Consider the following 27,294-nt stretch of genomic DNA (forward strand, 5'->3'; position numbering starts at 1 on the left):
GAATGGTGAAGTTGGTGACAGAAGTGGCATCAGCGGTATGTGAGCAAGAAGCACGACATAGATTTGTCCTAGCAACACTACAATCAAGAAAAAACATACTAGAATTTAATTTAGAAAAAAAATTTGAGGTAAAAGAGTAACGATATGAACTTGCACTACCACATGCAACATTAGTATATATGGGTGGGCGGAACTCGAACTGCAACCACCTCCTCGTGGTGAGTTCTGGGTTATCTCCATCATTAATGTTTGGAAATAAGCAAAGAGCTCCAGATGTAAAACAAAATCTTTCTTATCTAATTAACGATCCAGATGAATCACAAACAATGCAACTTAATTTTAAGAAATGAAAAAGTAAGGGCACATTTGTCCATAGGATAACCATATTTCATAAAAGTACATATTTGACATTTTTAAAAATAACATTTATTTTTTAACAAAATATTAAAATTTTCGACCGTTGGTGGAACCTAAAGATATTAACCAATCGACTTGCAATTTTTACACGCTACATGGAGCCTATTTGGCAAAAAAAAATATCACTAAGGGTAAGCTGAATTTAAAAAAAGTGGAAATTCGATGCACCCTATTGGGTAGAGGTGACGGATGCGCATTTAGTGTAAAAGGTTCTAGATTTGAAACGGTACCACACCACACCACATGAGATTTCTGACGTACAAATCCCGTATGCATTGCTTTTCTCGGGGCTTTCCTGTTTCTCTCTAGCCGATTCATATCTTTCTTCATTTGTGTCTGATTTTTATTATCCTGCAATTAGTCACGTCAGTGATGTATGGCTGTCTCAGCTGTTCAAGCATTTCACTTCATTGGGAGACTTGCATTAAAGAGGATAAAGTGTAGTAGATTTTCCTTTTTATTTTCATAATTCGTTTAAAAATTGCATACTCGTACGCGTGTCAATATTACGTTTTCATAAATATGTAAATATATTCTTATATAATATTACATATTTCTTACATTTTAAAGCGATTTTTGTTACATACTGGGTCAGTCCTTAAAGTAGTAGGACTGAGTCAATTAAAAATAAGATATTGACAGAAATAACACTTACGCTTAATATTCTTCGAAATATGATCCTCCTACATCCACACAGCGCTGCCAGCGGGATTTCCAGTTTTCATACGCTTCCTGGAAGGCGGAAACTGGAATGCTGTTAAGCTGCCTCGTCACAGCCTGTTGTAATGCTTCCACCGAGCCGTGGTGATGCACTTTCAGGGTGGTTTTGAGGCGGGGAAGAGGAAAAATCTGGTGGGGCAAAGTCGGGACTGTAGAGTGGCCGAGGCAAGGTTGCAATGTTATGTTGGGCCAGATACGCCACCACTCGGAAGGCTGTGTGGCTCGGCGCATTGTCATGATGCAGTCGCCAGTAGCTGGCGATGGCTGGGCGGACGCGGACGATGCGTTTCCTCAGCCGTTTCAGGACCTGGAGATAAAAAAAGTGCATTGACAGTCTGTCCGTGTGGAACATATTCGCTGTGGATCTACTCCTTGTGAATCGAAAAAGCAAATGAGCATACTTTTCACTTTTGGTTTCGTCATGCACGCCTTTTTGGGGCGCGAAGAATTTCGGGTATGCCATTCCGCGTTTGACGTTTGGTCGCAGGGTCATACTCAAACGTCCACGTCTCGTCCTCAGTCACCACATTGTCTAACAAGTTTGGATTTTCACTCATTTCTTCGAGAAGGTCCTGGTAGATCCGTTTGCGAACGTCCTTTTGCTCGCCTGTCAGCACTCGCGGCACCAACTTTGCACAAATTTTCCTCATTTGCAATTGTTCGTGCACAATTTCGTGAACTTGGGTTTTAGCAATGCCAAGTTCATCGGCAATCATACGAACACTTAATCTTCGGTAACTGTCCAGCAAATTCTTCACTCTTGCAATATTTTCCTCCGTTTTGGAGCTCGAAGGTCGTCCTGACCGTGTAGCGTCTTCAACTTCTTCTCTCCTCTCCCTAAACAGCTTGTGCCACTCAAACACACTCGATCTTCCAATGGCGTTATCACCGTACGCCGTTTTGATCATTTCATGAGTCTCTTTTCCAGTTTTACCGAGCTTCACGCAAAATTTGATGGCATAACGCTGTTCCAAAAGATTGGCCATGACGCAGCGTGACGAGGGTCACTCGCAGAGGTTACAATGACGAGCGATCTTTATCCTGGTATGGCTGGCAGCCGACTGGCGCTGCTTCCTGTCTTTCCTTAGACCCACCTCAACCAAGAACAGGTGAAGTAACCGCCGTCAATCTGTAAAAAGAAAAGAAAAAATCAGTCCTACTACTTTAAGGACTGACCCTGTATTATGTACATATTTAGGGGGTTGATATTACATAAAAAACCAGACTTTAATTATAAGCATATGACTTTGCCTTCTTTTAAAGCAGAATAATAGCTTTATAATTCACTAGCACTGAATACACTGTTTTCAATTTATCTTGCATATGTTCCAGTTGCTGGGAGTACATAATTTCAATGATCATCTGATCGGATGAAAGATTTTGCTATGCTGTACCACGAAATGTCTATCAAATTTACAGTGTAACCTTGTACTGACTAACAAGTATGTAGGACTAACAAGTTATGACGGCGACACAGAAATGAAATGAAACATTTTTTTTCAGTTTAACGTCCTACGATTATGCCCATTAGGCTAAGGGAGATGGATGATTTAGGCAAATGAATGATGATGGAAGAATTGGTAGAATGAAAATGTGGGAGGACACAGGAGTGCCCGAGAAAAAGCACGGACACAGTGTTGTCCACCACAAACTTACTTGCCGGAATTGAACCAGGGACCCCGCATCAGAGGTAAGCGCTCTACCACTGATCCACCGTGACCCCCAACAGCACCACAGACTATCAAAAATAACGAACTTCTCAATAAACCACAGTTCTCAGTGAAGAAACGAATCCTTCACCCAAGGAGGTGACAAAGAAGAAGAAGTATTTTCGCATGTCACTTTCTGAGTAGCAATCAGTTGTTTTATACTTGTGTAGTAAGTGCATTAGAATTCTATTGTGGAATAAGGTAAGCATTGGTGTAACTATGATATTTATATTTCATGTTATTGATTTTGATGATTTAGTGCTTACAATATGTTTAGATTCAGAATTATGTTAGCAGCAAAATTCTGAAATGGTCTAAACTTTATTAAAATTCATCAGAGCTGAGCTAGTCCCTTAGAACAACGTAACGTCACGATATCTGGAAATTATTAATTTAATTCTTGCTTTATTTCTTTATATTTTATTTGTTTTGTATATGTGTGGTGGGGGCCTCGTACCAGCAAGAAAACCAAACTCTCGTTTGCCATAAGAGAGGCCGTTACAATAATATTTACTGTGCTTGAATAATGGTTTCGAACCCAGAACTCTTATATCAAAATGTGGCTAAGGTATTTCCCTGTTAACTATTTATACAATAATAATGAAAGTTGTGGAATATATATATATATATATATATATATATATATATATATATATACAGATGGTGATCAGAAAAATGGAAACACCTGTAGTTGGCAACACGTCAGATGTATGGGTTGGCAGTGGTGTCGTGGCGCCCGCAGCGCCGGACCGCTGCTGGTGGTGTGTTAGGTCGGTCTCCATACTACGTCAGGCGCAGTGGAACAGCAGTGTCCAGTGGCTGCAGCAGACGGAGGTAGTGTAAAATTTCAAAGACCTCTCAGATTTTCAAAGAGGGCAAATTGTTGGTACGCGGTTATGTGGAGTGAGTGTAACGGCAGTGGCTACTGTGTTAGGTGTGTCGCGTGGGACAGTGTCGAAGGTGATGACGGCCTACACAACACACGGGAAAACCACATCGGGGAAGCGGAACAGTGAGCGGAAGAAAATCATGAATGACAGGTCACGCCGGGTATTAAAACGCATTGTCACGCAGAACCATCGTGCCACTGCGGAGCAAGTGACGGAGGAACTCAATCAGCACCTCCCCCACCCTGTTTCGACAATCACAGTCCGCCACGAATTACATGATATGAACTTATGGTTTCGTGTTGCACGGGCCAAACCGCTCATCAGGGATCATAACGCTTTCGCACGCCGCAAATGGTGCCGCGACCATGCAACTTGGACCGTTGAGGACTGGAAACGTGTGATATGGTCGGATGAGTCATCCTTCACCCTATTCCCAACCACGGGCCGTGTTTATGTGTGGAGAACGCCCAAAGAAGCTTATGATCTGCAGTGTCTCCGCCCAACTGTGAAACATGGCGGCGGCTCGGTGATCCTGTGGGCCGCAATATCATGGTTTTCATTGGGTCCTGTGGTCACACTTAGCGGACGAATCACTGCCAACGATTATGTTGCAATTTTAGGAGACCACTTGCATCCTATGGTCCGGATGTTGTTCCCGGACAAATGACGCCATCTTCCAGGATTTTTAAAAAAAAAAATTTTAGGCTCAGGCCCGTCTTTCAGAACCGGTATCTGAAAATTAAAACCGGCACGGCTTAATATTAGAATATGTTAGGGTCAAGCTCAACGGTTATAGCACTTGGAAATTACAACAGTGAATAGTTGAGTTTTGCATGGTTTATTCTTTGTTCATTCTTTGTTTTGTTTTGTTTTTGTTTCGTTTTTTTGTCTCTTGTTTCTTGTTTGTGGTTTCCTTTCCCTCCCTTATTCAAATCCCCTTTCACCTATTCCAAAATGCAAAACAAAATAAATTAAAGAAATAAAGGCAATGACCTTCCAGGATGATAATGCACCCATTCACACAGCTGGCGTTGTTGCAGCGTGGTTTGAGGAACATCGGGATGAAGTTCAATACCTCCCCTGGCCCGCCCAATACCCAGATCTCAACATAATTGAACATCTGTGGTCCGTCTTGGAAACACGACTCCGGCGACGATGTCACAGAACTGGCCGATGCCCTGCACGAGGAATGGTGTAAAATTCCACTTGCTACCATTCACGACCTCTATGCCTCCATCCCACGTCGCATCAAGGCTGTTCTGAAGGCGAAAGGTGGCCTGACACCATATTAATCTGGTAAGTTGCAATTTCGTTCAGGTGTTTCCATTTTTCTGATCACCATTATATATATATATATATATATATATATATATATATATATATATATATATATATATATATCAGTTGTTCACCAACTCGATCATATTCAGCGGGTAGTAATGGTTGACGTGTAAAGAAAATGAAAACATAACATGACCTTTGTCTTCTAGGGCCTTGTTTTTAATGGTAGGGCCCGGTAAAAGGTGCGACGGTGTGGGAACACCACACCGCAATGGCAAGTAAAGTGTATAATAAGAAGTCGTAAACAGTGATCATCATGGACTAGGGGAAAATGTATAAGGAGAAATGCTATGTATATTCAAATTCGGGATGTGCAAATCCATTTTTTGTAAAAAAAAACCGGAAACCGGTTTACAGAAAAACTGAAATTCGACAACCGACATTTCAGTTTTCTCCAAATCCGATTCGGTTTTCACCAAAACTGGTTTCGGTTTTCTCAAAAACCGGTTCAGTGTTCACTGAGCACAAAACTATATCTATGGAAACGAAATCGATTTCCGGAGAACGAAACATTATTCTGGTCAGAAATAAAACCAGTTTTGGAAAAACTGAACCTGTTTTGGAGGAAACCGAAACCGGTTCCGGTAAAAAAACGAACTGTTTTTGGAGAAAACTTGAACCGGTTTTGAAGAAAACCGAAGCAGATTCGGTGAAATACCGAACCAGTTTTCTAGAAAACCGATAACAGTTTTCGGTGAAAAGGGAACCGGTTTTGGAGAAACTGAAACCGCTTTCGGCGAAAAATCTTTTTTAATTTTCAAAAACCGGTTTCGGTTTTCCTAAAAACCGATAACCGAAAAATCGTTTTTTGTGCCCGCCACTAGTTCAAATCTCACCACCAGTAGCCTATGTTTTTTAATTATTTTATTTTGTGTGCAAAACGTTATATTAAGTTGAAAGTCAACGGCAATAAAACGAAAACGAATATTGCCATACATACCTTAAATAATTCCACTGACCTGCAGCAGCAAAATATGGCATAGGAGAACAGGTTTGATGAGCATTTGGTTCATAATATATGTGTGGCTTAAAGAGTATTTCTCCCCCAATTTAGGCATCATTTTGTTAAAACTAGTTGCATCACTGTAATTTAGAACAGGTCCCAACAGGTCCTAGTGTATGCATGTTCTGAGGAAATTTCCTTCACGATAACATTTTCAACACTGCAGCAAATGCTGATTCCTGTAGTTTAACAATCCCACTTTCTGCCATCAGCGAATCTATACACCCTGTGAACAGCATTAATGTATGCATCCGACCAAAGCGAGGAACAAAATTTAAAAACCGTTTTGGATCATTCATTATTATATCAACCACTATTTTGTATATTGCGTGAACTAATGTGAACACGATATATGGCTGCCCAGAATCTGTGGTTACTCTCCTGATTTTCAACATAGAGGTCAACACTGTATCATGAGCTATTGGAAGTATTTAATTCATGGCAGCTACATAACTTGTGTTGCCTTCACCAGTTTACTTTTTGATCCGGGAGTCATTTTAGTTTTGAAACTGTAATATTCAGCTCCATTTGCATTGACACCAACTGATTTCTAAACTGATATGTCTTCTATATATATGCTCTTGACAATGCTGTAATATTTTGGTAGCATGGGAACTTTTTAAGGCGTTCCATCAGCTGTGGAGGAAAAACTACTTCATTTTTGTGTAATCCTCGTACAGTAATCAATCACAGCATTTTCTGTACTACCTTCTTTTGGAAATCTGGTAAAAGTAATTTCCCATTGCACAAAATGTTGCAGCCCATTTTCAGATCAAATGGTTACACTACAGTTTTCGCCGACAACTTGGACTAAGTCATCTCCATTTGAAACTCTCCGTCAATTTGTAGCGCTGAACTGAAAGTAACAGGATAGGATATTGGACATAGAGGGCCTTATGCAGAGTCGTTTTGACAAGTGATTAGTGCAATACTAAAGAGCTTGACTAACATGTTTCCTGTAGTAGTCAAACCTTTAGTATGACGCTAATCATAAGTCAAAACAACTCTGCATAAGGCGGAGAGTTTTTATTTTTACCGCTCTTTCTTCGTTTGGTGAATTTATGTATAATCTATCTCATGTTGAGCTAGCTAACAGCAGAACTAAAACTTTCTCACCTACCGGCGAGGACCTTACGCTGATTATTATTTTTAGTCGTTGTGAGTGGCGATATTCAGTTGAATTCTGGTCCTCCCTGTGGCAATGTCAAATTTTCTGTGTATTACTAAAGTGTGAAGAACTTCAGAAATAAATTAATCGACTGTGTAATACATACCTGTAAAGCTGAATTAATTCAATATGACTGTTCAGTATTTGCTTCAACATGACCGAATGAATTTGTACACTCCGCATCAAAAAGACAGATAACGCCGTGCAATTAGGCCACCCAATATACACATTCTTATCCCATAATCGTGTCAGGTAAAGAGAACCCCTCTCTCTCCTCTTTTCTTCTCTCCCATACTAAAATTTGCTAACAACATGAGCGAAATTCTAATTTCAAACTACACATGTATTAGCTTCGATAATGAAATAAAACCGAGACGAAACAAGATTCATAGGTTGATGTAGGTAGAAACTGAAACACACACAATGAAAAATTGAAACCAATAGATGTCTATTACACAAAGGTTCAGAAATGAGGCAAAGAGAGAGAGAGAGAAGGCGAGAGAAGAAGATAAAGAGAAGGGAGAACAGATAAAAATGTGGAATTTTAAACTTAGTAAGAAAAGAACCTAACATTATAAAGTTCCGTTATCAGAAATCCAACAGTAATATAGAAATAACGTTCATTTTTACATATTTTTTTCAGAACTATTCGAATATATAGAGAGGATGCTTTAAACATTCATTATATCACTTTCATAATGGATAGCATACTGAATTTAAGGTAGAACTGTATATCTCAGAGACACATCTAGGATAATCTCAAAAGTTTAACACACATGTTTTGTTTCCGCGTGGTTCGATTGCAAATTCGGTAGTGTTCATTGGACGTACTGATCCAAAATACATTATCATATACCCATTAGATAGCGTTGGTCATATCCTCCATTTCAGACTACTAATGCAAACTGAACAAAAAACAACGCAAACAAAAGAAAAAGAAAGAAAGAAAGAGAAAATTGAAGGAATGCTATTTTACTACTAAATTTTTACCAGAACTACCCTATATTAAAAGTCCAAACTGTATCGTAATGAAAAGTTACAAATGTTCGAAAGGAAAAGTTTATGTTCCTCATAGATGTAGCATGTTTCAAATTTCAACGGGAATAAAACACATAGACTTATAGTATGGGAACAAATTTAGTGTTCAAGTAGTATAAATAAAATTTTGTTTTCAAATAACCAAAGAGGTTACCCTTTTCTAGTCTTTTCCGAAGATGTATCTGTTCCGAACACTCAACATTGATTTTATCTCTTCCGGATATAACGTAATTTGCACAGATAGAATGAACACGCTAAGAGCTCAAACGGATCATAGTGTCAGTTGGATGATGTAGACCACTACTGGGTCGAGGATTCAAATCCGTAGTGACCCAGTAATTCGACTGAGATTCGATAACCCAGAGAATAAAAAAGTGATTTTACTTATTCCCTTGCATTTAAACAGTATTTCTGTCAGAGATGACCAGGACTGGAGATGTTATGCCCAGAGCACGAAAAACACGACGCCGAAGGTGAAAGAGAGGGGGAGAAGTGAAAGACGCAAAGACAGGATAGGGAAACGTCAAGAAAGAGAGAGAGAGAGAGAGACAGAGAGTGACAGAGAGAGACGAATATAAATATGAAATATACTTATCATTACAGTGTATGATGAAGAACGCACACACTGTTTATTCGAAATCTCGCCAGTGATGCTTTGTAAGTTCTCCAACAGAAGATAAATCTCTGTTTACAGCCATTATTTTATGCGAAAAAGTTATACTACCTGACGGGGAATCGAACCCAGACTTTCAGCTTGGAAGTCTGGTACTTTACCACTACACCACCGATTGCTTTATCCAAACTTTTTCCAACAAATGCTGTAATATTTCTTTCTGAGAACGATGACACGAAAAGTGTTTACCAGTAGTAATGGGGGCACTCTGCCGAACTTTTGATTATCCTCAATGAGGGGCCCCAAGGCCCGGGGTCAATGACCTAGTGGTACATAGGACCACCCCCTCTAAATTTTGGCAGGGGTACCATGGCCCACCCCCTAAATTTTGGCAGGGGTACATAGGACCACCCCCCTAAAATTTTGGAAATTGCCAAATCTAAAAATTGGGTGTGGTAGCCTAGGACCACAGTATGTACCTCTATCAGTATTGGGTGTCTATGTCGTTCTCTTTTATGGGTAAAAAATTGCCAAAAATTCAAATTTCGGGGTTTTTTGACCTAATTTATCCCCTTGGATGAGGTGTTAATACCTTATATAGTTATATGGGCGTATACAGGGGTCCATTACCTTTCATAAGACATGGGTATATTAATGCATCCTTTGAAAAATTTGGGAGGGGTACCTTGGCCCACCCCTTAAATTTTGGAAATTGCCCAATTTAAACATTGGGTATTATAGTACAGGACCTTAATATGTATTATGATAAATTTGGGTGGTCCACCTCGTTCCCTTCTAGGGGTAAAAAATTGCCAAAAATATAAACGTAAGCAATACGTTATACCACGTGTTTGGTTTTCGACCTAATTTATCTCCTTGGATGAGGTCCTATTACCTTATATGATTATATGGTCATGTATAGGGGTCCATTACCTATCATAAGACATAGGTACATTTGTGCACCCCGGGAGGGGTACCTTGGCCCACCCTTTAATTTTGGAAATTGCCCAATTTAAACATTTGGTATTATAGTATAGGACACTAATATAGATCACTATAAATTTGGGTGGTCCACCTCGTTCCCTTTTAGGGGTACAAATTTGCCAAAATTTTAGTACAACCACGTGTTTGGTATTTGGTACAATTTATCCCCCTTTGATGAGGTCCTTTTACCTTATATGGTTATATGGTCATGTATAGGGGTCCATTACCTATCATAAGACATGGGTATATTGGTGCACCCCGGGAGGGGTACATAGGACCACCCAACTTAAATTTTGGAAATTGCCAAATCTAAAAATTTGGTGTGGTAGCCTAGGACCATAGTATGTACCTCTATCAGTATTGGGTGTCTATGTCGTTCCCTTTCATGGGTAAAAAATTGCCAAAATTTAAATTTCGGGGTTTTTTGATCTAATTTATCCCCTTTGATGAGGTATTATTACCCTATATAGTTATATGGACGTATACAGGGGTCCATTACCTTTCATAACATATGGGTATATTAATGCACCCCTTGAAAAATTTGGGAGGGGTACCTTGGCCCACCCCTTAAATTTTGGAAATTGACCAATTTAAACATTGGGTATTATAGTACAGGACCCTAATATGTATTATGATAAATTTGGGCGGTCAACCTCGTTTCCTTCCAGGGGCACAAAATTGCCAAAATATAAACGTAAGCAATACGTTATACCACGTGTTTGGTTTTTGGTCGATTTTATCCCCTTTGATGAGGTGTTATTACCTTATATGGTTATATGGTCATGTATAGGGGTCCTTACCTTTCATAAGATATCGGTATATTTGTACACTCCTTTAAAAATTTGGGAGGGGTACTTTGGCCCACCCCTTAAATTTTGGAAATTGCCCAATTTAAACATTTGGTATTATAGTACCGGACCTTAACATGTATTATGATAAATTTGGGTGTTCCATCTCGTTCCCTTTTAGGGGTACAAAATTGTCAAAATATAAACGTAAGCAATACGTTGTACCACGTGTTTGGTCTTTTGGCCCAATTTATCCTCTTGGATGAGGTTCTATTACCTTATATGGTTATATGGTTATGCATAGGGGTCTATTCCCTATCATAAGACATAGGTACATTTGTGCACTCCTTTTAAAAATTTGGGAGGGGTACTTTGGCCCACCCCTTAAATTTTAGAAATTGCTCATTTTATATATTTGGTATTATAGTACTGGACCCTAACATGTATTATTATGATAAATTTGAGTGGTTCACCTCGTTCCCTTTTAGGGGTACGAAATTGCCAAATTTTAGTACAACCACATGTTTGGTTTTGACCTAAGTTATCCCCTTGGATGAGGTCCTATTACCTTATATGGTTATATGGTTATGTATAGGGGTCCATTACCTTTCATAAGACATAGGTACATTTGTGCACTCCTTTAAAAATTTATGAGGGGTACCTTGGCCCACCCCTTAAATTTTAGAAATTGCTCATTTTATATATTTGGTATTATAGTACTGGACCCTAACATGTATTATGATAAATTTGGGTAGTTCACCTTGTTCCCTTTCATGAGTAAAAAAAATTGCCAAATTTTACTACAACCACGTGTTTGGTATTTTGGTTCAATTTATCCCCTTGGATGAGGTCCTATTACCTTATATGATTATATGGTTATGTATATTGGTCCATTCCCTATTATAAGACATGGGTATATTGATGCACCCTTTAAAAAATTTGGGAGGGGTATCTTGACTCATCCACTCAGTTTTAGAAATTGTTTAATACAAGCATTTGGTATCTTCGTACAGGTCTTCAATATGTACCACTATAAATTTGGATGGTCCACATCGTTCCCTTTCATGGGTAAAGAACTACCAAAAATCAAATTTCGGAGGTTATTGACCCCTATTTAATATGTTATATGGTTTATTACCTCTATATGTTTATGTTCTCTTTTAAATTTGGGAATTATCAAATAACAAAATTCGGTAAACGTTTTCTAGGACCCATTGGTATTCCTCTTATTTCCAAATATTCAAAATTTAAAGGTTATTGACCGGCTTTATTATTGAATAAGTACAGGATTTATTACTTTTTCATAAGACACAGGTGTATTTGTGTACCAATCTTAAATTTTGGGAGGGGTACATTTCTTATTGTGATATCAATAATTGGTAATTGTTCTTTGGGTAAATCATTGTGAAATATGAGTATGATCACGTGATCAGTTATTGACCTATGATGGGATTAGGAGTCCAGGACATTGGTACATTTAAACTTTGTAGGATAATTTGAGAATGCGTCATTGGTATTGATTATTACAGCCAAATATAAACGTAAGCAATACGATGTACCACGTGATTGACCTTGATGAGGTAATGTACAGGGATACATAGCTAACCTTATTGAATCTTATGACTCATAGTCTTAAGGGAATATACGCTACAACACTGGCAAAGTTATTGTTGATGCAATTTGATTGGTTGATCACTATCTTTCGTGCAATCTGATTGGCTGATCACTATCTTTCGTGCAATCTGATTGGTTGCTGATTTTCAAATCTTTGCTGCATTCAGTTTTAAGTTTTGTTTAACACTTAAAAAAGTTTTTGCAATTTTTGTTTGAAAATTTTTTTGTTTGAAACTTTGGTTTGACCTTTTTTTTCGTTTGATATTTTTAGTTTAAAAATTTTTGTTTCGAAATTTTTTGTTTGAAACTTTGGTTTGAAATTTTTTCGTTTGAAATTTTTAGTTTGAAAATTTTGTTTCTAGTTTTGTTTAAAAAATTTTTGTTTGAAATTTTTGTTTCAAATTTTTTTTGTTTAAAAATTTTTTGTTTTGAAATTTTTTGTTTCAAAATTTTGTTTGAAATTTTTTTTTTCGTTTCAAAACTAAAAAAATATTTGTTTGAAATTTTAGTTTAAAAAATGTTCGAATTTTTTTCTGTTTAAAATTTTTTGTTTGAACATTTTTGTTTCGAAATTTTTGTTTCACATTTTTAAGTTTATGCACTCATTAGTGAAGAACCGGAACTGCTTAGAAGAAAATTTGGTTTGAATTTTTTCTTTGAAAATTTGTTTCGAAATTTTTGTTTTGAAATTTTTCGTTTCCAAATTTTTTTTGTTTAAATTTTTTTGTTTCGAAAGTTTTGTTTGAAATTTTTTGTTTCAAAATTTGGTTTGACATTTTTAAAAGGTTGTGCACTCATTAGTAAAGAACCGGAACTGTTTAGAACAAAAACCTCTGGCAACATTATGGTGCAATAGTACACGTCAGAATATGGTGCAATAGTACACGTCAGAACACGATAATGCAACGTCATCAGTTTTGCATCATATATAAGTATCGTTCGAGTTAGTATTCATGATAACATCATCATGGCTACTTGTCTGCAGTTTCTAAACACGAATGATGTGATGAAATCATTTACCAAGATTACTGATTTACAACAGAATGTACCTTATAGAATCTTAGCTAGCCAAATGATCCCTATAAAGTTTGGATTAAGAATCGTAGTGAAGCTTGAAAATGATAAGTATATAATTTTACCAGCAAGATATTTACCCATGGAAGCATCAAAACAAGAAGAACTGTTACGTTTCTTAAATACTGGATCTGTATCTTTATGTTACAAAGGATTCTTGGGTCGAAGTCATCAATTTGAATTTAGTACACAGCTAGATTCGTCAGCAATTGTGATAAAATCATGAATTCAAACGTCAGCACGTCAGACATAGTTGTATGAATTTGGTTGGTCAGCATGACGTCAGCAATTGTGATGAAACCATGAATTCAAACGTCAGCACATTCCTTTCCGATGACCTCAGCCGTAGTTCTATAAATTAACCAATACACTGTCATCCCACGAAATCATTTGAGCAAGTGCTTTTCAGGAGGAAAGATGTGTACTTCTAACGATAAAGAGTTCATCTTCGCAAGCTATTATCCAATAAATATATTTCAAACAAAACATGTGATGATTGGTATCAGTGCTAGAACATTTGAACCAGTGATTCGATTGGGCAAAGCAGAACAATTTGGTGTACAACTGACCTGTGAAGAATGGCAAATATTATGTTCACGAATCGATCAAATGAACGATTATTTTCATGATGAGCTAAATGTGACCATAGTCAAATCATTAGGCTCAAATCATGAAGTGGTGCTGCGTACAGTCCTCGAAGAGAAGATGGTGCTGTTACGTAAAAAGAGTACATTTCATGTCCCTCGCAATATGGTGTATCTAACGGAAACAGAATGGAACAAATTCATCAGCGTATTTCAGTGTGTGAAACATGCAGTGGAAGTGTGCAACAAAACAAGTATATTCCTGAAAAAGTACTATTTTGAAAAATGTGTTATGCATATTGTACAACATGTATCTAGATATTGTGATGGTTGTCAACATCGTTCGTGGGTGCATACCTGTATTGATAAACAGTTTATTTGTGATCAAATGGACATTGAGTTTCCACCAATTGATATTGCAATAGACCTTAAAAGACTTCAATTGGAATTAAAACTATATGCTAAAGACAAACTAGTGCAAGAAGTTCAAAATACATTGTATCGACAATATCCAGAACCACTATCTGGTATGGATGTATGTGGAGTGTAATAAAATGATCCATTTCAATGAATTGGGTTTTTTTCATTTCAAGTACAACCCCATGTTCTGACGTGTACTATTGCACCATATTCTGACGTGTACTATTGCACCACAATGTTGCCAGAGGTTTTTGTTCTAAACAGTTCCGGTTCTTTACTAATGAGTGCACAAACTTTTAAAAATGTCAAACCAAACTTTGAAACAAAAAATTTCAAACAAAACTTTCGAAACAAAAAATTTAAACAAAAAAAATTTGGAAACGAAAAATTTCAAAACAAAAATTTCGAAACAAATTTTCAAAGAAAAAATTCAAACCAAATTTTCTACTAAGCAGTTCCGGTTCTTCACTAATGAGTGCATAAACTTAAAAATTTGAAACAAAAATTTCGAAACAAAAATGTTCAAACAAAAAATTTTAAACAGAAAAAAATTCGAACATTTTTTAAACTAAAATTTCAAACAAATATTTTTTTAGTTTTGAAACGAAAAAAAAATTCAAACAAAATTTTGAAACAAAAAATTTCAAAACAAAAAATTTTTAAACAAAAAAATTTGAAACAAAAATTTCAAACAAAAATTTTTTAAACAAAACTAGAAACAAAATTTTCAAACTAAAAATTTCAAACGAAAAAATTTCAAACCAAAGTTTCAAACAAAAAATTTCGAAACAAAAATTTTTAAACTAAAAATATCAAACGAAAAAAAATGTCAAACCAAAGTTTCAAACAAAAAAATTTTCAAACAAAAATTGCAAAAACTTTTTTTAAGTGTTAAACAAAACTTAAAACTGAATGCAGCAAAGATTTGAAAATCAGCAACCAATCAGATTGCACGAAAGATAGTGATCAGCCAATCAGATTGCACGAAAGATAGTGATCAACCAATCAAATTGCATCAGCAATAACTTTGCCAGTGTTGTAGCGTATATTCCCTTAAGACTATGAGTCATAAGATTCAATAAGGTTAGCTATGTATCCCTGTACATTACCTCATCAAGGTCAATCACGTGGTACATCGTATTGCTTACGTTTATATTTGGCTGTAATAATCAATACCAATGACGCATTCTCAAATTATCCTACAAAGTTTAAATGTACCAATGTCCTGGACTCCTAATCCCATCATAGGTCAATAACTGATCACGTGATCATACTCATATTTCACAATGATTTACCCTAAGAACAATTACCAATTATTGATATGACAATAAGAAATGTACCCCTCCCAAAATTTAAGATTGGTACACAAATACACCTGTGTCTTATGAAAAAGTAATAAATCCTGTACTTATTCAATAATAAAGCCGGTCAATAACCTTTAAATTTTGAATATTTGGCCATAAGAGGAATACCAATGGGTCCTAGAAAACGTTTACCGAATTTTATTTGATAATTCCCAAATTTAAAAGAGAACATAAACATATAGAGGTAATAAACCATATAACGTATTAAATAGGGGTCAATAACCTCCGAAATTTGATTTTTGGTAGTTCTTTACCCATGAAAGGGAACGATGTGGACCATCCAAATTTATAGTGGTACATATTGAAGACCTGTACGAAGATACCAAATGCTTGTATTAAACAATTTCTAAAACTGAGTGAATGAGTCAAGATACCCCTCCCAAATTTTTTAAAGGGTGCATCAATATACCCATGTCTTATAATAGGGAATGGACCAATATACATAACCATATAATCATATAAGGTAATAGGACCTCATCCAAGGGGATAAATTGAACCAAAATACCAAACACGTGGTTGTAGTAAAATTTGGCAATTTTTTTTACTCATGAAAGGGAACAAGGTGAGCAATTTCTAAAATTTAAGGGGTGGGCCAAGGTACACCTCACAAATTTTTAAAGGAGTGCACAAATGTACCTATGTCTTATGAAAGGTAATGGACCCCTATACATAACCATATAACCATATAAGGTAATAGGACCTCATCCAAGGGGATAACTTAGGTCAAAACCAAACATGTGGTTGTACTAAAATTTGGCAATTTCGTACCCCTAAAAGGGAACGAGGTGAACCACTCAAATTTATCATAATAATACATGTTAGGGTCCAGTACTATAATACCAAATATATAAAATGAGCAATTTCTAAAATTTAAGGGGTGGGCCAAAGTACCCCTCCCAAATTTTTAAAAGGAGTGCACAAATGTACCTATGTCTTATGATAAGGAATAGACCCCTATACATAACCATATAACCATATAAGGTAATAGAACCTCATCCAAGAGGATAAATTGGGCCAAAAGACCAAACACGTGGTACAACGTATTGCTTACGTTTATATTTTGACAATTTTGTACCCCTAAAAGGGAACGAGGTGGAACACCCAAATTTATCATAATACATGTTAAGGTCCGGTACTATAATACCAAATGTTTAAATTGGGCAATTTCCAAAATTTAAGGGGTGGGCCAAAGTACCCCTCCCAAATTTTTAAAGGAGTGTACAAATATACCGATATCTTATGAAAGGTAAGGACCCCTATACATGACCATATAACCATATAAGGTAATAACACCTCATCAAAGGGGATAAAATCGACCAAAAACCAAACACGTGGTATAACGTATTGCTTACGTTTATATTTTGGCAATTTTGTGCCCCTGGAAGGAAACGAGGTGGACCGCCCTAATTTATCATGATACATATTAGGGTCCTGTACTATAATACCCAATGTTTAAATTGGTCAATTTCCAAAATTTAAGGAGTGGGCCAAGGTACCCCTCCCAAATTTTTCAAGGGGTGCATTAATATACCCATATGTTATGAAAGGCAATGGACCCCTGTATACGTCCATGTAACTATATAGGGTCATAATACCTCATCAAAGGGGATAAATTAGATCAAAAAACCCCGAAATTTAAATTTTTGGCAATTTTTTACCCATGAAAGGGAACGACATAGACACCCAATACTGATAGAGGTACATACTATGGTCCTAGGCTACCACACCAAATTTTTAGATTTGGCAATTTCCAAAATTTAAGGGGGGTGGTCCTATGTACCCCTCCCGGGGTGCACCAATATACCCATGTCTTATGATAGGTAATGGACCCCTATACATGACCATATAACCATATAAGGTAAAAGGACCTCATCAAAGGGGGATAAATTGTACCAAATACCAAACACGTGGTTGTACTAAAATTTTGGCAAATTTGTACCCCTAAAAGGGAACGAGGTGGACCACCCAAATTTATAGTGATCTATATTAGTGTCCTATACTATAATACCAAATGTTTAAATTGGGCAATTTCCAAAATTAAAGGGGTGGGCCAAGGTACCCCTCCCGGGGTGCACAAATGTACCTATGTCTTATGATAGGTAATGGACCCCTATACATGACCATATAATCATATAAGGTAATAGGACCTCATCCAAGGAGATAAATTAGGTCGAAAACCAAACACGTGGTATAACGTATTGCTTACGTTTATATTTTTGGCAATTTTTACCCCTAGAAGGGAACGAGGTGGACCACCCAAATTTATCATAATACATATTGAGGTCCTGTACTATAATACCCAATGTTTAAATTGGGCAATTTCCAAAATTTAAGGGGTGGGCCAAGGTACCCCTCCCAAATTTTTCAAAGGATGCATTAATATACCCATGTCTTATGAAAGGTAATGGACCCCTGTATACGCCCATATAACTATATAAGGTATTAACACCTCATCCAAGGGGATAAATTAGGTCAAAAAACCCCGAAATTTGAATTTTTGGCAATTTTTTACCCATAAAAGAGAACGACATAGACACCCAATACTGATAGAGGTACATACTGTGGTCCTAGGCTACCACACCCAATTTTTAGATTTGGCAATTTCCAAAATTTAAGGGGGGTGGTCCTATGTACCCCTGCCAAAATTTAGGGGGTGGGCCATGGTACCCCTGCCAAAATTTAGAGGGGTGGTCCTATGTACCCCTAGGTCATTGACCCCGGGCCTTGGGGCCCCTCATTGAGGATAATCAAAAGTTCGGCAGAGTGCCCCCATTACTACTTTACCGCAGGTCAATGAACTGTTTCGAATATTCTGGTAAATCCCTTGCCCTTTTCCAACCAACATTCGTAAATCGTCTCTATCATGATAAAGTTGTTTGCTTCCACATTTTTAAGCATTGCACGTCTAATATGATAAATCGATTCTTCACTATCACTTTGTAAAAAATGCAGCTTTGGCGTGAACAGGGTTCGAGCCTGTGCTAGACAGCTGTAATAGTCATTACTCCATTACGTTACCGCTACACTACCATGCCACCTGAAACTAAAACCCAAATATTAGTTACTTTAGCCTTGATCATTGGAACGATCAAGCTTCTTCCAGTAAGGTTATTTGCATCTAAGTGCACTACAAAATTCATTTATTCGACGATCTAGAGAGAAGTTAGTGCTTACTAATAAAGGAAATAATATAGAATCCAGGAAAAATTACAGAAATAAAAACATATTATGAATTAATTTCGCCCTACAAGTTCAAAAGTACGCGAATAATAATAATAATAATAATAATAATAATAATAATAATAATAATAATAATAATAATAATAATAATAATAAAATTATTACGAGCATCTCTGGTTCGAACTTCATCTAGGTTGAAAATGTTATAGAGGTTGGGACGGTGGTTCAAGACTTATTAAATTTTATTTATGTTTATATATCTCTCTTGCCCATTCCCCTTCTCTGAGTTCTAGCGTCAAAGTGAAATAATAAAAACCATATCAGGCCCGAACCTCATCTATGTGAAAAATTCGATCAAGATAGGTCGCGTGGTTCTAGAGTTACTAGGTTTTTATTTATTTTTATATATCTTTCCCCTCTCCTCCACTCCCCTAAGTTTTACCGTCAAAGTGGTATGATGAAAACCACTCCAGGCTCGAACTTCATCCATGTTGAAAATTTCATGCAGATCTGTCCGGTGGTTCAAGACTTATTAACTCATCAACATAGTCACTTTTATTTTTAATTACATTGACTTTTGTATATCTTCCCGTCCTCCCCCTTCCCTACATTCCACCATCAAAGTGAAATGATAAAAAGCGTTCCATGCACAAACGTAATCTATGTTGCAAATTTCATCCAGATTGGTCGTTTGATTCAAGACTTAAATTTTCTTTATTTCTTATATTTGTCCATCCTCCCCCTCCCCTAAGTAATACCATCAAAACGAATAGATAAAAAATACTCACAGGTCCGAACAATATCAATGTTGAATATTTGATCGAGATCAGTCGGGTGGTTCAAGAGACTATAAGTCACAGTCACTTTCAATTTTATAATATAGGTTCTTCTTCTTCTTCTTCTTCTTCTTCTTCTTCTTATTATTATTATTATTATTATTATTATTATTATTATTATTATTATTATTATTATTATTCGCGTATTTTGAATTTGCACTGCAAAATTACTGCATAATATGATTTTATTTCTGTATTTTTTTCCTGGATTGAATGTGGTTTTCTTTATTAGTGGGCACTAATTTCTCTCTAGATCGTCGAATAAATAAATTTCGTTGTGCAGTTAGGTTCAAATAATCTTACAGGAAGAAGCTTACTCGTTCCAATGATCAAGGCTAAAGTAAGTAATATTTGGGTTTTGGTTTCAGGTAACATGATAGTAGTTTCGCTCGAGCCTTCGAGCAGTGCAGATCGCAGCAGAGTCGGAAGTGACTATTTGCTTTATCCACACCTGTTGTGAACTGTTCATCGACGTTAGTTGAGGCCTATTTCGGCTGATTGGTGGTATTCTACTACAGTGAAGTTCGTTTAAGTTGTGTTATTATTCTAGTGCGATGCCATATAAGAAGGAATTGCAATACAAGCTTATTTTTGATAAGCGATACCGGAGTTCTCGAGACCATTCGAGCCTTGTCTACCAATGGTTAACTGATAATTTTGTAGGTATTTTTGAGAAAATTTGTGCATTACAGCTCCACGAAGAGTCTTATAGTATTTATATCAAATTTAAATCTATTACGGCTTATGATCAGTTTTCCTCGACAGTTCCGGATACAGTGCCATTTAAGCATGCTGACGGTAACACAAGCCTTGTGCGCATTGTACCAGCTGAAGACCCAGTGAAAATGGTTCGTGTTTATGATTTTCCACTTGAAGTGCCCCTAACAGTGTTAGAGGACCATTTTCGGGCCTATGGTACCGTGCGACGAGTAGAAACGCAATATTGGACCGACCCATTTCCTACTGGAATCGACAGTGGTCTTAGAATCATACACATGGAACTGACGAAACACATCCCTTCCCGTGTCATCGTACAGGGCTATAAAGTGAGTGTCTTGTATGAGGGACAACCTATCACCAGTTTTTTTGCCAGAGTTTCTCTCACACCGTATCTAGCTGCCCAGTCAAGAAAAAACCGGTTGCACAGGGTCTGAAACCTAACTTTGTATTAGTTCAGATGTCAGAAATAGGGAAAGTGATACGTCCTGCTCCTCCATCAGGATTTGTGGATCGCTTGGCGGGGGCCACCTCGGATCTCGCGTCCGGCCCCGCACAGGGTAACCCTAACCTTGATGATGATGATTTTCCTGAGCTACCTCGCCGATCAGATGATCCTACGTCATACAAACCATTGCATCCCGAGATGGGAGAGCCCACACTCCTTGCGCCCCCGAAGGAACCTACCGATACGCCACTGGAAGCTTCGAAGATGTGAGTGCAATTTTCAAATTAGAATATTACAACAATCTCGGCAGAGTCTATGACAAGTGGAAATGAAACTTTTATTCTTCCTACTTTCTCACAGTGTGCTAATTCCGAGGAGTTTGATTCTCTCTCACAACAAAAACGTCGCAGAGTTTCAAGGTCAGCAAATAAAAAGAATGAACAACCTGCTTCCCAGTGTGTTCCACCACGATCAAAACAGTCCAGTTCACGTGACCCGCCCCCGCAATCCCGTTCCACATCTGACTCTGAATTATAGTGAGTGTTGTTAGTTTGCCTTCTTTTCATGATACGATAACAACGGTGTTTCTGTGTCGATTCATATTCGCATGTTATGCGTGGTTTTTTGTTTTCTTTATTTTTCCTCGTTAGTTGTTATCAAGTGGGCCAGAATGATGGTCTTAATTTCTGTGGTCTTATCTACCAATGTTTCTACGGATTTTTCAAGTAAGTACTGTAATGTGTGTTATTTCATAGTGCCTCAGAGCATGCCCATGTTAAATGCCTTCACTCTTTTAACTCTTAATATTAATAGGGTTAGCTCTGCACCAAATTTAACGTCGTTAAAGCAGTTTATAGAGCGTCGGAGTCCTGATGTATGTTGTCTCACTGAATTGACTTTTCATTCTTTCGATTTTCTCCCCGATTATAACGCTATTATTATTTGTCAAAACACCACAGGAGTCGCGAAACTTGTAAGAAAAGGTTTTGTTTATGATCGTGTCATGCTCTCACCTGATGGTAGAGCAATTAGATGTTATATCTCAGGCATATGTATTATGCTGTTGTATGCTTATTCTGAGTTTCTTAAATCCTCACCCCCTCACCTCCCTGCCCATCACTAGTTGAGCTTGTGCGTGCCATGAAGCTACATGATGCTCTTTTTGTTTCTAACTCACCGCATGTGATGACATATCGCTCTTTGTCAACTCAGAGCCGCCTAGATAGGGTTTATGTCACAGATCCTTTATGCAAGGCAGTGCTTCACGTTTTAACCCTCTTGCTTCCTTTGTCAAATCATGCTGCGGTTGAAGTAGCTTTTAAGCTTCCTTTTTCTCTTCCCGCTGGAAGCGGTCCATCGTATTGGAAGATTAACAATACCCTTTTGTCTCGTGAGGACGTGATTGACGAATTTACGACGCGCTTTGAGTATTGGTGTAAGATGCAACGACATTTCCCCAATGTTGATACATGGTGGCAAGTATACGGTAAACCTAAAATTCTCAGTTTTTTCCAATGGCGCGGTAAATTGGCACGACAACAGGACCGTACGCTCTCAGAATTTTTCCATCGCGCTCTCAGCGAGTTATGGACGTCCCCCCAACCTTGGCCAACAAAATCCAAATTCAGGAACTTAGGAGTAGGTTGCGTTAACTAGATTCACATGCATCAATACAAGCATATTTTTCGGAGGATTTTTATCATTGTTTCCTGATCGAAACTGCCTCCATATACCAAATTGATCTTCTGTTTCGGAAGCGGAAAGCTACATACATTGACTCCCTCACAACGGCGGGCGGAATGGTAGTTTCTGACTCGATACAAATACTCCAAGAATTCACAAGGTATTATACAGCTTTTACGAGTGTGCAGCCTATGGATTTCTCTAACGCCCCGGAATTCTTGTCTGCTCTGCCTTACAAGTTGACAGAGACTGACTCTCAAGCCTTAATACGTCCTATCACTGAAGATGAAATTTTTTATGTTCTACGAGGAACCAAAGGCCTTGGCTCCCCTGGGATTGATGGTCTGAGCTTTGCTTTTTATAAGCGTTACTGGCCCTTTCTTAGCCGTACACTAGTTGCCCTGTTCAACGCATGGTTATCTGGGGACCCCTTTTCTCACAACACAGCTATTGTGGTTCTCCTACCAAAGTCCTCCACTGCGCAAGTCGTGACCGATTATAAGCCGCTGTCCTTATTACCAGTGGATCTAAATTATTTACAAAAGTTCTTGCTGCCAGACTCCGTCCTATTATTCGGAAATACATTAGCCCGTATCAAGCTGCGCTACATGACTCGCATAACATCCAATACACGCTTCGCTCCCTGCGCGATATATTTGCGTATTATCACCTTCGCAATGTACCTGCTGGCGCACTCGCAGTGGATTTAGCCAAAGCTTATGATTCAGTAGACCATCAGTTTCTCCATCTGACGCTTGAATCTTGGGGTTTTCCCACTGTTTTTCGCCAGGTGATTCATAATCTATATGCTCAAACTCAGTTCCGCTTGCAAATAAATGGACATCTATCCCCAAACATCTCTTTACGACGCGGACTACACCAGGGGTGCTGTCTTAGCACCGTTCTTTTTGCTTTGGTTTTAGACCCGCTTCTCCATCGTTTGGCCATGTTGTCTTCGAATGGACCCTCCCTGTTCCGCAGTCAAAACAATTTTGGGTATGCTGACGATTTGACCATAACAGGAGTTGATCCTGTCTCACTACAGGGCGTGTTTCCTGTCCTGACCCGTTTTTCCCGATGCTCGGGTTTGCAGTATAACGACAACAAAACACAGGTGTTGTCTTTTAATGGTTTCCAGCTCCCAGAGGATCCTTCGGTTTCTCCTGCCTTACCGCATGTCACCTCACTCACTATTTTAGGCATCCCCTTCACGTCTAATTCAACTCCCAACTATGATGAAGTATGGGCTCCCCTTTTAACGCAAATTCGAAAGTTGTTCTATTCACAGCGTTTCCGTAGGCTCCATTTACTTCACCGTATTCATTTTATCAATATTTTTGTTGTGTCTAAACTGTGGTACAGAGCGCGTGTATTTCCTTTCCCAGAAATTTATGCCAAACGATTTGAATCCTTATTCCTTTGGCATATTTGGAGAGGTTTTTATTTTCGCATTCCCCGTCAAGCCCTTTATTTGCCTCGTTCCGCTGGCGGGTTGGGCTTAGTCAATATTCGTATCAAATGCCAAACGTTGTTTATGGCTGACACTTATGCAGCGCTCTCATCACTCAGTTCTATCACTAATCATTGGGTAAGTTGTTTTTGGAAGAATTATAGTCAACCGCAAAACCCTCATTATATTCAATTCGTTGATCAGTGCCCGGCTTATATCAAAACGTTTATCGGATCTTGGAATTATTCCGGGATGGTTCTCCACCCTCAACAACACAATGCGCGCTCGTTATATAGGACACTAACCGCGCACTCTTTCTCTAACACTAATTTACGAGTATCTCAGATGTATCCACACGTAGAATCGCCGCAGGTGTGGTCTAATATCTCAAACCCTGTCATACCTGAGTACATGCAGGTTTTGTGGTTTCAGGTAGTACATCAACTTCTCCCGACACGGGCGCGTCTCTATGAGATTCAACGAGCCCCAGATGCCTTGTGCGAGCACTGCCAGCAAGAGGACACATTAGCCCATCGATATACACACTGTGTCGGCTCGCAATTAATTTGGCACACCATGCAGGATGTGTTGGAACGCATTACCCGTCGCCCGGCTTCACACTTCATGGTGCAATTCATGTTATTCCCTGATTTTCATTTTTATCCCCCCACTAAACATCAAGCGGTGCTGTTTCTTGTTGCCAGCACTCTTGTATACTTTCAGCGTTTCACAACCTTGTTAGATGCACGCACGTATTTTGAATTTTTGAAACGTACACGTCGAAAGATATATATCCCCGACAGGGACGGCACCTTTTAGCCGTTTTTTGGAAGTGGTTTTGCAATAACGCACATCCCTCTCTTTCAGAATAGCAAATGTTTTTTTTTAATGTCATATAATATTCTTTTGTGATGTATAGTGTATGTGTTATTATGTAATATAGTAAACAGGCTTCAGCCTCCTTTTGCACTTAATTATGTTTGGCTCCCGTGGTTGTGTTGTCAGCTTGTAATTTATGTATGGAAATAATACAACTGATAGTGTAGCGGTAACGCAATGGAGTTACGACTATTATAGCTATCTAGCATAGGTTCGAATCCTGTTCACGCCAAAGCTGCATTTTTTACAAAGTGATAGTGAAGAATCGATTTATCATATTAGACGTGCAATGCTTAAAAATGTGGAAGCAAACAACTTTATCATGATAGAGACGATTTACGAATGTTGGTTGGGAAAGGGCAGGGGGTTTACCAGGATATTCGAAACAGTTCATTGACCTGCGGTAAACACTTTTCGAGTCATCGTTCTCAGAAAGAAATATTACAGTATTTGTTGGACAAAGTTTGGATGAAACAATCGGTGGTTTAATGGTAAAGTACCAGACTTCCAAGCTGAAAATCTGGGTTCGATTCCCCATCAGGTAGTGTAACTTTTTCGCATAAAATAATGGCTGTAAACAGAGATTTATCTTCTGTTGGAGAACTTACAAAGCATCACTGGCGAGAATTCGAATAAACAGTGTGTGCGTTCTTCATCATACACTGTACTGATAAGTATATTTCATATTTATATTCGTCTCTCTCTCTCTCTCTCTCTCTCTCTTTCTTTCTTTTTTTCTTGACGTTTCCCAATCCTGTCTTTGCGTCTTTCACTTCTCCCCCTCTTTTTCACACACACACACACGCAGTTCATGTTCCAAAGTTAAAACGGAGCAAGAGACTGATATACTTTGCCTGGAAAATGTAATTAACTGGCAACTTCAGCGTCGAGTGTTTCGTGCTCTGGGCATAACATCTCCAGTCCTGGTCATCTCTGAAAGAAATACTGTTTAAATGCAAGGGAATAAGCAAAATCTCTTTTTTGTTCTCTGGGTTACCGAGTCTCATTCAAATTACTGGGTCACTACGGATTTGAATCCTGGATCCAGTGGTGGTGCATAAGCTAACCAACATCATCCGATTGACACTATGATCCGTTTGAGCTTTAGCGTGTTCATTCTATCTGTGCAAATTACAACGTTATATTCGCAAGAGATAAAAGTAATGCTGGATGTTCGGAACAGGTAAATCTTCGGTAAAGACTAGAAAATGGCAATCTCTTTGATTATTTGGAAACAAAATTTTATTTATACTAGTTCGGTACAAATTTGTTTCCATCTTATAATTCAATGTGATGCATTCACGTTGAAATTTGAAACATGCAATGTCTGCTACATCTATAAGGAACATCCAATTTTCCATTTGAACATTTGTAACTTTTCATTATGATACGGTTTGGACTTTTAATATAGGATATTTCTGATAAAAATTTACCAGTAAAATAGCATTCCTTCAATTTTATCTTTCTTTCTTTCTTCCTTCTTCTTTTCGTTTTTTTCTTTAAGACTTAATGAATGTTTCAAGCATCCTCTATATATTCGAATAGTCCTGAAAAAAATATATAAAAACAAACGTTATTTCTATATTACTGTTGGATTTCTGATAAGGGAACTTCATAATGTTAGGTTCTTTTCTTACTAAGTTTAAAATTCCACATTTTTATCTGTTCTCCCTTCTCTTTTTGTTCTTCTCTCTCTCTCTGCCTCATTTTTGAACCTCTGTGTAATAAAAATCCATTGGTTTCAATTTTTCATTGTGTGTGTTTCAGTTTCTCCCTAAATCAACTTATGAATCTTGCTTCGTCTCGGTTTTGTTATTTCATTTTATCGATACTAATACATGTGTAGTTTGAAATTAGAATTTCGCTCATGTTGTTAGTTATTTTTTTGGTATCGCAGAGAAGAAAGGAGGAGTGAGAGGGGATCTCCTCACCTGACACGATTATGGGATAAGAATGTGTATATTGGGTGGCCTAACTGCACGGCGTTAGCTGTCGCTTTTTTTATGCGGAGTGTACAAAGTGAAGAAGTTTTATTTTCGTTTCATTTTAATATATACAGAAAAGGCCTCGTAATTTCTCGGGGTGATGGTTTTACGGTTTGTGTAAACAACAAATGAACCAGTGGCCCTACGTAGCGTATTCGGGACTTCGGTGTGAGCGGTCCCGGGTTCGATTCTCGGTGGGGGCACTCGGTCGTAAAAGTGTGAAACTTTTTTCAGGTCAGCCATCCTGAATGAGGTTTTACGAGGTTTTCCTCATTCACATCAGGCAAATGCCAGGATGATACCTAACATTAGTTCCCAGGCCACTTCCTTCCTTCCTTCCCCAACCCTTTCTTCCTTTCCGTTCCACGAATAGTATGCTTGCCGACGGA

The 27,294-nt window shown here is 37.9% G+C and overlaps 1 protein-coding gene and 1 pseudogene across 2 annotated transcripts in view; one reads left to right on the forward strand and one right to left on the reverse strand.

The window, feature by feature from the left end:
• The window catches only part of LOC145674551 (uncharacterized), a 324,837-nt gene that overhangs the window by 172,163 nt on the left and 125,380 nt on the right, over positions 1-27,294 (forward strand). The window lies entirely within an intron of this gene.
• Positions 1,557-2,123, reverse strand: LOC145674064 (protein GVQW3 pseudogene; annotated as a pseudogene).

Source organism: Thermobia domestica, chromosome 17 (assembly GCF_964235325.1).
Source record: "Thermobia domestica chromosome 17, izTheDome1.hap1.1, whole genome shotgun sequence".
NCBI lineage: Eukaryota > Metazoa > Arthropoda > Insecta > Zygentoma > Lepismatidae > Thermobia > Thermobia domestica.